This window comes from Petaurus breviceps, unplaced genomic scaffold, assembly GCF_028583685.1.
Source record: "Petaurus breviceps papuanus isolate PSGF00001 unplaced genomic scaffold, PetGlider_PUasm1.0 76, whole genome shotgun sequence".
Taxonomy (NCBI): domain Eukaryota; kingdom Metazoa; phylum Chordata; class Mammalia; order Diprotodontia; family Petauridae; genus Petaurus; species Petaurus breviceps.
In genome coordinates, this window is record NW_027186473.1 from 47,384,887 (window position 1) to 47,397,933 (window position 13,047).

Sequence of the window (13,047 nt, forward strand, 5' to 3'; positions counted from 1 at the left end):
CCTTGGAGTCGGGAGGACCTGAGTTCAAATTCGGCCTCAGACACTTAACACTTACTTACTAGCCATGTGACCTTGGGCAAATCACTTAACCCTAATTGTCCTGCCCTCTCCCCTCCAAAAACAAAACAAAACAAGATTTGAACTCAGGAAGATAAGTCTTCCTGATTTTAGGCCCAGTATTCTATCCATTGCACTACCTTAAAACACTATATAAATGTCAGTTATTCAAGGGTGTGCTGTGACCAGCTTAAACCAATTCAACCAACGGTTAAATTTTCATTGTGAGTATTTATACTTCAGAAACTGGCAATTGATTTGTTGCCTGTTTGGACTTAAGACAGAGATGAAAATTTTAATTAAAAGTGTGGCTTGGTGGAAAGTCAGTTGTTAAAACATTTATCAACAAATTCCTCATATTATTTTTAAACGATCAATATTATTAAATTTTAGAAACCTAGGCATGACTCAATTCCTGATTTTCCAGAAGGATATCCTTTGTGGAAGCAAAATTAGCCAAATTCTGATATTCTCAAGGGAAATACCTAATAATATAGTCAAAGGCAGAACCTGGTCATTAAAACTTGGAACCTTAGTTCTGGAGTATAGATAACAAACACAAAATAATAAATAATCCCATTTATTTCAAGGTTAACTCACTGTTTCAATGACTGAGAAAACCAAGGAGGAAAAGATGATTTAAGTACATTACACAACACACAAGTCCAGTTGAATGCATGTTAACAGATGGTTGGTAAATGGACAATCCACCCCAAGCTGATCTTTAAACTACTGGAGAGAGACATGTGCAAACATCACATAGAGAGAAAGTTACCAGCACTGACTGTCAGTTCTTTCCAGCTGTTTATGTATGTGGTAATGAAATGACCCATGGACAAGAAAAATACACAAATTTTGTTCGGCAGTATGCACTAAATAATCTGAAGCAGGGGGCTGTCTACAGCAGGTACAGCAGGGATAATATAAGGATTTGGGAAAAAGTGGGTTAGGAAAGTTCAGGTTATATGCTGATCAAATTTTATCACTGAGAAAAAAATTAGTGGAAAAGGTTCAATGTTTAACACACATGGAAAAATGCACTTTTAAATGAACCATATATGCATATATATACATACATACATATACATATATATATATACATATATATATATATACATATATATATATATGTATATATACAGAGAGAGAGAGAGAGAGAGAGAGAGAGAGAGAGAGAGAGAGAGAGAGTACCTACCTGGGATAGCTAAGCCCTGGACAGATAAATCTTTGCTGTCATTTACTTTTGGAAACAAAATTAAACAAAGAATTCTTTGTCTTGTCAATTTAAAAAAACATTGGAAATTATGACCCCTGACAGTCAAGGTTGTCCCATTTATAATTGATATTCCAGGATAAAGATCCTAGAGTCACTTATGGCAAAGCACTCATTCCAGAATGTAGAGTATTCTAGATTATTGTAGGCTTCTCTTCCTAGAATCACAGAACTTCAGAGTCTGAAAGAACATCACAGGTCATCCGATCCAACCCATACAGAAACCAGATTCTGCTCTAAATCATCCCAGGATAGCAGTTATCTGGCCTTTGCTTAGATATCTCTGCCAACGGGATCCCATTACTTCCAAAGGCAGTCCTTTCTACTGTTAGACCATGAGTGCCCTAGGGCCCCTGAGGAAAACCTGCTTGGGACCAGGCCTGGCACCTTCCATTGGCCCCAAGGCAACCACTTCCATCTATACCAGGACAAGGTATCTTCTACCTGGCTGCCAGTCCAATCTTCCAAATGGTATGTGGACAACTTCCAGTGCAAAACAAAACAACACAAACACCGCTTCCTTCAACTTCAAGCTTCCCATCTCCAGGTGCATCTGTCACTTTGAGAGTAGAACAGCAGTGCCCACCACTCAGTGATGAATATTCTTGTACATGGCCCTTCAAATACACTGGCAATTCAGCAAGTCAACCTACTTACCTCCTGTTAGCTCCTCTTCTAACCTTCCCCAACCACACACAAAGATGGTCATAGCCTTTATCTTGTCATCACCCATCTACAAGAGTTAATCCCCTTATCTGACCATAATCTATTGACTCTTTACCTCTTCCTCTGCCTTCTCTTATATAATCTTATTCTTCCTCCTATCTGTGACCTCCATTTCCTTGCTCCCTCATTTCTTTCGCAGATCATCTTCCCTACACTAGCCACTTTCTCTTCTCCCTGTCTTGACTCCTTGGTGAAAAATTTCAACTATGCATGTTCTTCTTGTCTTGAATCCCTAGCCCACTGATTACATAGCTATTTATGCCCAACAAAGCCTCAGTCTTGGTTCACTCCTACCATTTATTTCCTTCAAACATGTGTGGATGAATGAAAGTATTGAAAATCATGCAGAAAATCATGTAGATAATCACTTCTGACTAAGTCCACTACAAATTTATGACACAAGCCCTCACTGCTTCTAGGCAGTCCTACTATACCTTTCTTATCAACTCATGATGCCACTCTTAATAGCAGCTCTTCTTAACCTTATCATTCCTCCTCATACCTTCCATGTCTCCCCCTCTCCCACCATTTCTACTGAGAATTTTGCCTTCTTTTTCACAGAAAAACATTAGGATCATTCATCCCTTTTCTCCTCTCTTCTTTGTCTCCTATCATTCAGTTGCCTTCTGCTACTCTCTCTTCCTTCACCCTTGTTTCACATGATGAAGTGGCCTTACTTTACCAAGGCTATTCCTCTACCTGTTCAAATGATCCCATTTCATTCTGTTTCCTCTACTAGATTGCCCACTGTTGTAATCCCCACTCTTTCAATCCCTCTCTACTGGCTCATATCCTCCTACCTAAAAATATGCCCATATCTACCCTATTCTGAAAAAAAAGATCCATCTTCTGCCTTTTATAGCTAAACTCCTCAAAAGGAAAGTCTACAAGAGCTACTTCCACTTTTTCTCCTCTCACTTTCTCCTTAATCCCTTACCTTCTGGCTTCCTACTTTATTGTTCCACTGAAAGAAGTTATCAATGACTTCTTAGTGGCCAAATCCAATAGCCCTTTTTCAATCCTCATTCTCCTTGGCTTCTCTGCAGTTTTTGCCAATGTTGCTCACTCTCTCCACCCTGATACTTCTCTCTAGGTGTCTTCCTATCTGCCCCACTGCTCCATATTTGTCACCTTTGCTTGATCCTCCTCCAGATCACCCTCTAACCATGGCTATACCTCAGAATTCTGTCCTGGGTCCTCTTCTTTTCCCTCTATACTACCTTACTTGGTAATCTCATCACCCCCCATGGATTTAATTATCATCTCTACACTGATGACTCTCAGATCTACAAATTCTGCTCCAACTTCTCTGGTAACCTCCAATCTCACATATGCAACTGCCTTTCTGATATCTCAAACTGGATATCCAGTAGACATATTAAACTCAATTTGTGCAAAACAAAACTCATTATCTTTCCCCCTAAACCTACTCTCTGTATTACTGTAAAGGGCAGCACCATCTTCCCAGTACCTTACACTCTCAAGCTAGGAATCATTCTGGATTCCTCACTATTTCTCACCCCCTATATCAAAGCTGTTGATTTCACCTTTGTGAAATCTCTAGTATTTGCCCTGATCTCACCTTTGTGACATCTCTAGTATATGCCCTCTTCTTTCCTCTGACACTGCTACCACTCTGGTGCAGGTATTCATCTCCTCACACCTCGACTAATACAATAGTTGCTGGGGAGGGGTGTGTTGTCTGACTTCCTCAAGTCTCCCCTACCCACTCCCTCATTCCCTTCCAAAAGTTCCCCCCCCCCTCTCCCCGCTCCAGTTCATTCTCCATTCAGTCACTAAAGTGATTTTCCCAAGATGCAAATATGGTCATCTTACTCCCTGCTTAATAAACTCCAGTGGTTTCCTATTCAAAGTCCTTCATGAACTATCCCCCTCCTCACTTTTTTGACTTCTTACACCATACTCCCTGACACACACTCTTTGATGCAGTGACATTGGCCTCTGGGTTATTCCAGAAATAAAATACTCCATCTCTTTACTCCAGGCATTTTCTCTAGCTATTCCCCAAACCTAGAATGCTCTCCCTACTCCACTGGACTACTGACCTGGCATCCTCTAAATCTCAACTAAAATCCCAGCTTCTACAGGAAGGTTTCCCTAAACCTTCTCCATTCCAGTGCTTTCCCCCTTTTAATTATTGTCTATTTATCCCGTATATATACACATCTATTTATGTATCAATATCTGTCTGCCTTATCTCTCATATGTCTCTCTCTATATACATATGTTATATATATACATATATGTATATATATATATATATATATATATATATTGCTTTGTATATATTTGTTTGCTTGCTGTTTCTCCCATTAGATGGTAAGCTCCTTGAGGGCAAGAACTGTCTTTTGCCTCTTTTTGTGTCAGTGCTAAGAACAGTGAAACATAGTAGATGCTTAATAAACAAGTATTGATTGATTATTAGGCAGTCTTAATTATTAGGAAGGTTTTTTTTTAATCTGGTCTAAATGAAGCCCCCATCAATTTTGACCCTCTGTTCTTAGTTCTTTACTCTGGGGTCTAATATAGCAAATGTCATCCTTCTTCTACATGATAACATTCCAGGTACTTGAAGACAACTATCATGGCTATGTTAACTCTTCTAGTCCTTCTTAGTTCCTCCCAGGTGCTAAAGCCTTCTCCTTTCATAGTACCTTCATCTATTCTTTGTGTACTTTGCATGTAACAATGTATTTTCATTTTGTCTCCATTCCTTGAGGGAATGGAGGGCAGTCCTTGAGGGCAGGGACTACTTTTTGCCTTACGTTGCATACTTAGAGCTTAGAGTTCTTCATAAGAATTTCATTCCCAGCTCTTTATACAGGTCTTTGGTGCAGTCTCCAGTATTTCACCGTCCTGGTTGCCCTCCTTTGATGATAACCATCCAACTTGTCTAGGACTTTCCTAAAATTGTGCTCAGAACTTAAACAATATTTCAGATATGATCTGACCTAAACAATGAATTTATTCTCCTTCTTCTGTAGGCATCACATCTCTAGTAGCCAAAATACTATTAGAGTTTGGCCACCCAAGTCATGTGTAGCACACATTGTATACATTAAAACCTCCCATTTTTCGCATGGTTATGTACCTCCTCTTTCCCCAACATCCCCTTTTTATGTATGTAGAGTTGATTTTTTAAACTAATCTCTATTAAATTTTTTTTTCTAAATTAGTTTTTCTTCTTTGGCAAACTAACGAACATTTATTTTCTCTCCCTCCGACTTCCACTGGAAAAAAGGGGGGAAAACCCACATAATAAACAAACAATTTTAAGCAAAGCAAAGCCCCATGTTTATTATTTTTTCTTTCTGGGTATTGAATTCATTACTTCTCTGATCGGAGATGGGTAGTGCTCTTCATTACTGGTGCTTTGGAATAATGGTTGATCATTGCACTGATCAGAGTTCATATATGTTCCACAGGTATTTGTTTTCAGAAAGTTATCAATGTACTAATCATTTTCCTGGTTCTTCTCACTTAAAAATAATTCATCTTATTAGACTGCTAAACTTTTAAGACCTTTTAGGATCCTGACTCTACCATCCAACATGTTACTTATCTTTCCACAGTTTCATATCATCTTAAAATCTGAAAAGCATGCATCCATGTCTTTAGCCGTGTAACTGATAAAAATGTTGCCTAGCACAAGCCTAGGAAGAGATGTCTGGGACACTTTAGAAGAGACAGGAGCAGTCAATGACTACTCATGGCATCTGTTCATTCCAGCACCCCCAAGTCCTTCTAATTGCTCTAAGACTTAATCTTTATCTCTCCATCTTAACCCCAAGGGTATCATGAGAGATCTCTTGTCAAATGTTTTGATGAAATCCAGGTATCCTAGTCTATCGACAAACTTCCCTTATCACATAACCCACTTACAAAAGCTTTGGTATAGCGTGTTCTTGATGAAGGCATCAAAGTCCTTAGTCATCTAATCCTTTTGAAGTATTCTAAACCCATTTGCAATGTTTACAATTCATCACCTTAATATATTCCCAAATAATACATTCTAGAATTTTGCTAGTTCAAGGCTAGTAGCCTAAAGTTTTTAGACTTAACATGCTTCCCTTTGAAAGCAAATCAGGACATTTTTGCATGCCTTTATTCCTGTACCATCTCTGCTTCTCCCTCCCCCAACCCTCACCCTAGGCTTTTCTAGTCATAGGCAATGACTTAATAATATAGACTAGTTTTTTTTTTCTCTGTCCTAGGATGTAATTCATCTAGACCTTGAATTAATTGAATACATCTAGGCAGTCTGTTACCATCTCCTCACATCTAAAAACTTACACTTAAATGCTTAATTATATTTAAAAACAATGTAGTGAATGAAGGATAGCCTGATGGTCATGAAGGTCATTTAGGGTCAGAAGACATTTGTTCAAATCACTGTTCTCCTACTCATTACCTGTATCACCTTAGACAAGTCATTTCAATTCTCTGGGCCTCAGTTTCCTCAACAGGAAGAAGTTAGACTAGATGACTTCTGAGGTCCCATCTAAATCTATAATCCTCTGTATAATTAATTATATTAATTATAATAATTATATTATTTATTAATTATATTAATAATTATATAAACATAGAATATAATAATATATAATATATTAATTATAATAATTAATTATATTAATCTATAATCCTCTTTTTTAATGAATTATTCATTTATTTTAATCATTCCTTTTTTAAAACTTTGGGCTCCAACTTCTCTCCTTTCCTCTGTCCCTCCCCCACATATTGAGAAGCCAAGCAATATGATATCAATTATAAATGTGAAATCATGCAAAATATATTTCCATAGTAGCCATTTTGCTGTAATCACCTTGCTAGTATTTTATTTTAAATATTTTGCATCATTCACTTGGAAAATAGTTTTCTTTCTGTTTTTTGCTCTCCCTGGCTTAAGATCAAAAGCATATTTTTGTCATAGAAGAAATTTGCTAGAATTCCTTATTTGCCTATTTTTTTTCAAATAGTTTATATAGTTTTAGAATTAATTTCTCTATAAATGTTTGATGGAATTCACTTGTAAATCAATCTTGTCCTGGAGATTTTTTCTTAGGGCTTATTTATAGCCTGTTCAATTTCTTTTTGCAAGATAGAGTTATTTAAGTATTCTATTTCTTCTTCTGTTAATTTGGGCAATTTGTATTTTTATAAATATTCACCCATTTCACTTAGATTGTCAGTATTGTTGGCATATAATTTGTCAAAATATCTCCTAATAATGGCTTTGATTTCATCATGATTGGTGGTGCATTCACAGTTTTAATTTTTGTACTGGTAGTTTGGCTTTCCTCTTTTAAAAAAATCAAATCAATCAATATTTATATATTTTATAGATAAATCAAATAGAAATATCAAATTAACCAAATATCACATAAACTAAATAAAAAACCAAATCAAGCGGGCAGCCAGGTAGCACAGCAAGTAAGAGCACCAGCTCCAGTGTTGAGAAGACCTGGAGATTGAATCCCGGGCTCAGACACTTAGCACCCACCCAGAAACACCTGGCCGTGTAACCTTGAGCAAGTTACTTAACCCCAATTGCTTAGGGGTGGCCAGGTGGCTCAGTGAGTAAGAGCACTGGCTCCAGTGTCGGGGTGACCTGGATCAAATCTGGCCTCAGATACTCAGCACCACACCCAGAAGTAACTGGCCGTGTAACATTGAGCAAGTTACTTAACCCCGATTGCTTTATTAAAAAAAAAAAAAATCAACCAAAGTATATCTAATTATTGGTTTCCTTCATAAAACCAACTTCTTGTTTCATTCATTGATTTAAATTAAAAATTAAAAAAATTATTAACCTTTTATTTGTTTTTTATTTCTATTTTAGTTTTTAATAGGTGATTTTTAAATTGTCGTTTTTCTAGTTTCTTTATGTTGCATAACCAATTAATTAATCTTTTCCTGAAGTATTGCTTTGACTGCATCTCATTTTTGTTTTATATTTAATGAAATTATTGATTGTTTCTATGCCTTGTTCTTTCACCCACTCATTCTTTAGAATTATATGAGTTTCTAATTAATTTTTAATCTATGCTTCCAAGGTCCTTTGATGGCCATAATTTTTATTGCATTGTGGTCTGAAAAAGTGCATTTAGAATTTCTGCTTTTCTTCATTTGTTTGTAAGGTTTTTACACTCTAATCTATGATCAATTTTTGTGAAAGCTCTATGTACAGCTAGGAAAGATTTCTAATTACATTTAATTTTCTCCAGCAGTATAGCATATCTAACATTTCTGAGATTCCTTTTCTCTCCTTAACTTCTTTCTTATGTATTTTATGGTTAGATTTATGTAGCACTGACAAAGGACAGTTGAGGTCCCTCATGAGGATAGTTTTACTGTTTTTTTCCCTCCTATAACTCATTTAACTTTTCCTTTAAGAATTTGGATGCTTTGCCATTTGGTGTGTGTGCGTGTGTGTGTGTGTGTGTGTGTGTATTGTGTCTGTGTGTACACACACACTTATATATACGTATAGACACACACACATAAGTACTTATGTATGTGTATATATATGATATATAATTAATATTACCTCATTATCTATGGTACCTTTTAGCAAAATCTGCTTTCCCTGATTGTCTCTTTTAAGTGGGTTTAATTTTGCTTTTGCTCTTTCTGAGATCATGATTGCTACTCCTGCCTTTTTTACTTCAGCTGAGGCATAATAAATTCAGCTGTCGTCCCTTATTTTAACTGTTTGTGTGTTCTATTCTAAGTTCGTTTCCCACAAATAACATATTGTTGGAGTTTGGTTTCTAATAAATTCTGCTACGCACTTCTGTTTTATTGACAAGTTTATCCCATTCACATTCAAAATTATGATTTATTTCCCTCTGTCCTATTTCCTTTTCATCCTTCTCCTTCTCTTTTTACCTTGTCCCTCCTCAAAAGTCTATTTCACTTCTGACCATTGCCTCCCTTAATCTACCTTCTCTTTTATCACGCCCTTCCCTCTTTCTCTGATTCTCTTCCACTCTTACTTCCTTTTGAGGAAGATAGCATTCTACATCCAACTCTGTGTGTGTGTGTGTGTATTCTTTAGGTATGTTATATTAGTGTGTTTGTGAGCACACGTGTGTGTGTAGTCTTTCCTCTTTGAACCAATTCTAATGGAATTACAACTTAACTTTTTAAAGTTTCTCTTTCATGTTTTTTTTTATATTTCTCTTGAGTCATGTTTGAATTAAGTATTTTTGAACTCTTGTCTTTTCATCAGGAATGCTTGAAATTAAAAGTCTTATACTCATTACATTTCCAATTTTCTCCCTGGATAATTATACTACATTTTATTTGGTAGGTTATTTTTCATTGTTATCCTAGCTCCTTTGATTTCTAGAATATCATATTCGAAGCCTTCCACTCTTTTAATGTGGAAGTTGCTAAATCTTGTGTGATCATGACTTTGGCTCCACAGTATTTTAATTGTCTCTTTCTGGTTAGTTAAAATCTTTTCTCCTTGAGAGAAATTTATGATATTCCTGAGAGTTTTCATTTTGTGATCTCTTAAGTAGTGATTGGTAGATTCTTTCCATTTTTATTTTACCCTCTGGTTCTAAGGTATCAGGATAGTTATCCTTTATAATTTCATAAAATATAATGTCTAGGTTTTTTCTTTGATTTTGCTTTTAGGTAGTCCAATATTTCTTGCATTGTGTCTCTTTACTCTATTGTCCAAGTCAGCTTTTTTTCCTGATGAGATTTTTCATTTTTTTCTTCTATTTTTTTCATTTTGACTTTGTTTTCTTGTTTCTTGATGTATTCATTAGCTTTCTCTTATCCAATTCTAATTTTTAAGGAATTATTTTCTTCAGTGAGTTTTTAAAAATTTCTTTTTCCACTTGGCCAATTTTGTTTTTTAAAAAGTTATTTTCTTCAGTGAATTTTGGTGCACTTTTATTATTTGACCAATTGTGTTTCTTTTTTAAGTGTTATTTACTTCAATATTTTTGTGACTATCAAGATATTAATTCTCTTTTCATTATTTTCTTGCATCACTTTCATTTATTTTCTCCAATTTTTATCAATGACTTATCTCTTTCTTTAGCTCTTCCAGGGATTCTTACTTGGTGCATTTTACTTTGAAGCTTTGCTTGTAGTTGTTTTTACAGGGTCTTCTTCTGAGTTTGTGGCTTGATCTTTCCTTTCACCAACATGGCTTTTTATTGTCACATTTTTACTCCTTTCCCCAGCCTATTTCTTGACTTTGAATTTTTTACTAAAATTGGTCTCTGCTCATCTGGGGATGGGGTCTTAAACTTCAGGCTTTTTGGCACTATTGTTTTCAGAACCAGTTCTGGGGATCTGAAAGTTTTTTGTTCTTCTAAGGTAATGTGATCTTAGTAGAGGTGTGGTCACTGTTTTCCTGCCCTGTGTTTTGGCCTTTACCCAGGAAGGGCCCCTGTTCCTGAAACCATGCCAGTTCTTGCACCCAGTGCCAGTGAAAGTCCCTTGTAATCTTTTTTTTTTTTGATTATTTGTCCCTTTAACAATAGTTAAGGACTGCGAGCTTCTAAAGCTATTGCTTCCATTGTTGCCACGTAAAAGGCCCACTGCTGGTCCTGCCACCATCTCTGTGCCTTTTTGTCTCCTATCCCAGTGTCACAGACCTCTCTTGCTGACCTAAGTTTTTTAGGCTGGAATATTGTCTTACTCCAACCTTGGGGAGAGGGGGGGGGACTAATCCATTCCAGAATTCAATGTGATGCATTATTTTGGGTGTTTGGAAGAGTTCAGCTAAGTTATTCTGTACTCTGCCATAATGGTTCTGTCTCTGATCCTATAATCTTAAATAGCAGAATCATTCTGTACTTTTGTGCACAAATATGGGCAACCTCCTATGCCTTCCAAGGTATAGAAATTGTATGGGGAAAATTAATGACAAAAGTATCACTTAAATGTGGCAAGGAAGGTATAGTCCTCTATTTCCTATAAGCATTTTCTGAGGACTAATATAAATCTACAGATACGCAAAGAATTTACAACCATAGAAAGCATATAGAGAATTGTAGATGGTAAAATGGACAAATTTGATTGTATAAATTAATTTTTTTGCACAAACAAAACAATTGCAGCTAAAATTAGGAGAGAAACAGATAAATGCAGTTTAAAAATATTTTAAAAGCAAGTTTACAGACCTCAGGTTAAGAATCCCTAGACTAGATGACCTCAAAGGTCCATTCCGGCTCTCAATCCTTTGACCCTGCATAAGTTTCATCATCTCTCAAGAACCCATCTGTAAAATGAGGAAGTTGCTTAAACTCCCACTGTTGTCCCTTCTAGTTCAAAATTTCTCATCTTACAATCTATGATACTACTTATTAGATCTTGGGGAAGGCTACAGGGGATACACATGAAATTGTGTGTGTCAACAAATCTTTCCTTCTCATGCTTTTTGATTGCTAGCAACAGAGTATATTTCTAAGGGGTTAGCATTGTGTCTATTGAAGCAAAACATTCTCAGTATTATTCTTATTGAAGCAAAGCATTCTCAGAATTATTCCCATTGAAGCAAAGCATTCTCAGTATTATTCCTATTGAAACAAAACCTTAGTATTATTTCTACTGAAGCTAAACAGACCTGAATCTGTGGCAATCTGTGGCATGTTTCTAGCAACACAGGTGAAACATTTCTTTACTATTGGAGCCTATTAGGTAGTTTCCAAGGAACCTAGTATGGGTCCCCTCTAGCAGGTTTGAGGAGTCTTTGGTGTATAATTTCTGGTGGGCACTTCAATGGGTTATGCTGAGGAAGACAGAACCCTCAATTATGATACTAGATTACTTCACAGGCACAGGCCTCCTCCTGGAAAGGGATTTGCCTGAAACCCTATACCAAGTTGCTTTATGACTGACTGCTCCATGATTTGCTGAATCAAAGAGCATGTCATTAATCTCTAGGGGACTCTGTAGGCTCCCAAACACACTCCTTCAGGAAGGTCATCCTTGAGACATTCGTCTTCACCTCTGACCTGCTGCAGATAAGCTGCAGCTGCTTGGCCAGCCTGGGAACATTCTCACATCCGGTCTTCCACCCACTCCACTCCAAGAAGTTCTATAACCCTTCGGGGCCTGGAATTTGGCCCTCAGCTGCCTCAGAGGTAGGTGGGAGATCAAGCTTAGGACTACTGGTTACTACCCCCTGAGGAATGCTGGTTATGGACAATGTAGGTCCCAGGAATGCCCTTATCTATAAAACCTATACTGTATTAATGGAGAAATAACTTGTTTCATTGAAATGCTGGAGCTCTCCTTCTTTACTGTGTCCTCAAAAGATCACAGCTAACTTTCCCTCTGACTTCACCTTGCCTGTCAGATCAAGTCCAGATGCCTCAGCCTGGCTCTCCACAATCTGGGACACAATTTGGACTCTTTACTTTTTTTTTAAGCAATTGGGGTTAAGTAACTTGCTCAAGGTTACACGGCCAGTTATTTCTGGGTGTGGTGCTAAGTATCTGAGCCCGGATTTGATCCCCAGGTCATCCTGACACTGGAGTCAGTGCTCTTACTTGCTGTGCTACCTGGCCACCCCCAGACTCTTTACTTTTTAAAGTAAACATGTCCTATCTCCTGAACCAGAATGACAGGATCCTAGGATTTAAAACTGTGAGAGAACTCAGAGATCTAGAGTCTAGACTGGCACTTTCATTTTGCAGCTAAAGAAACTGAGGTCCAAAAGGGGAATAACTTACCCAAGGTCATCCAAGGAGTAAGGAGGAGAGATAGGCTTCGAACTCAGGACTCCAAGTCCGGTGCTTTCCCCACAATGCCATATTGCTGACATTGACACCACTGTTACTCTTCAAACTCATTTTTCCCTCTTACCCCATACAACCTGTCAGCTACTTCTCTCAACATGGCATGCATTCTCGCCTTTGGGAGGTTTTTGCTTCTGTGGAATCATCGGTCCTACCATCTTCCTACTCATCTAAGTCATGCCACCATTCAAGGCCGAG

The 13,047-nt window shown here is 37.1% G+C and overlaps 1 long non-coding RNA gene across 1 annotated transcript in view; it reads right to left on the minus strand.

The window, feature by feature from the left end:
- Positions 1-13,047, minus strand: part of LOC138174821 (uncharacterized) — an 88,967-nt gene extending 75,920 nt beyond the window's left edge. The window contains exon 1 of the long non-coding RNA XR_011171823.1: positions 12,784-13,047. This is a non-coding gene — a long non-coding RNA (uncharacterized lncRNA). The remainder of the gene's footprint in view (positions 1-12,783) is intronic.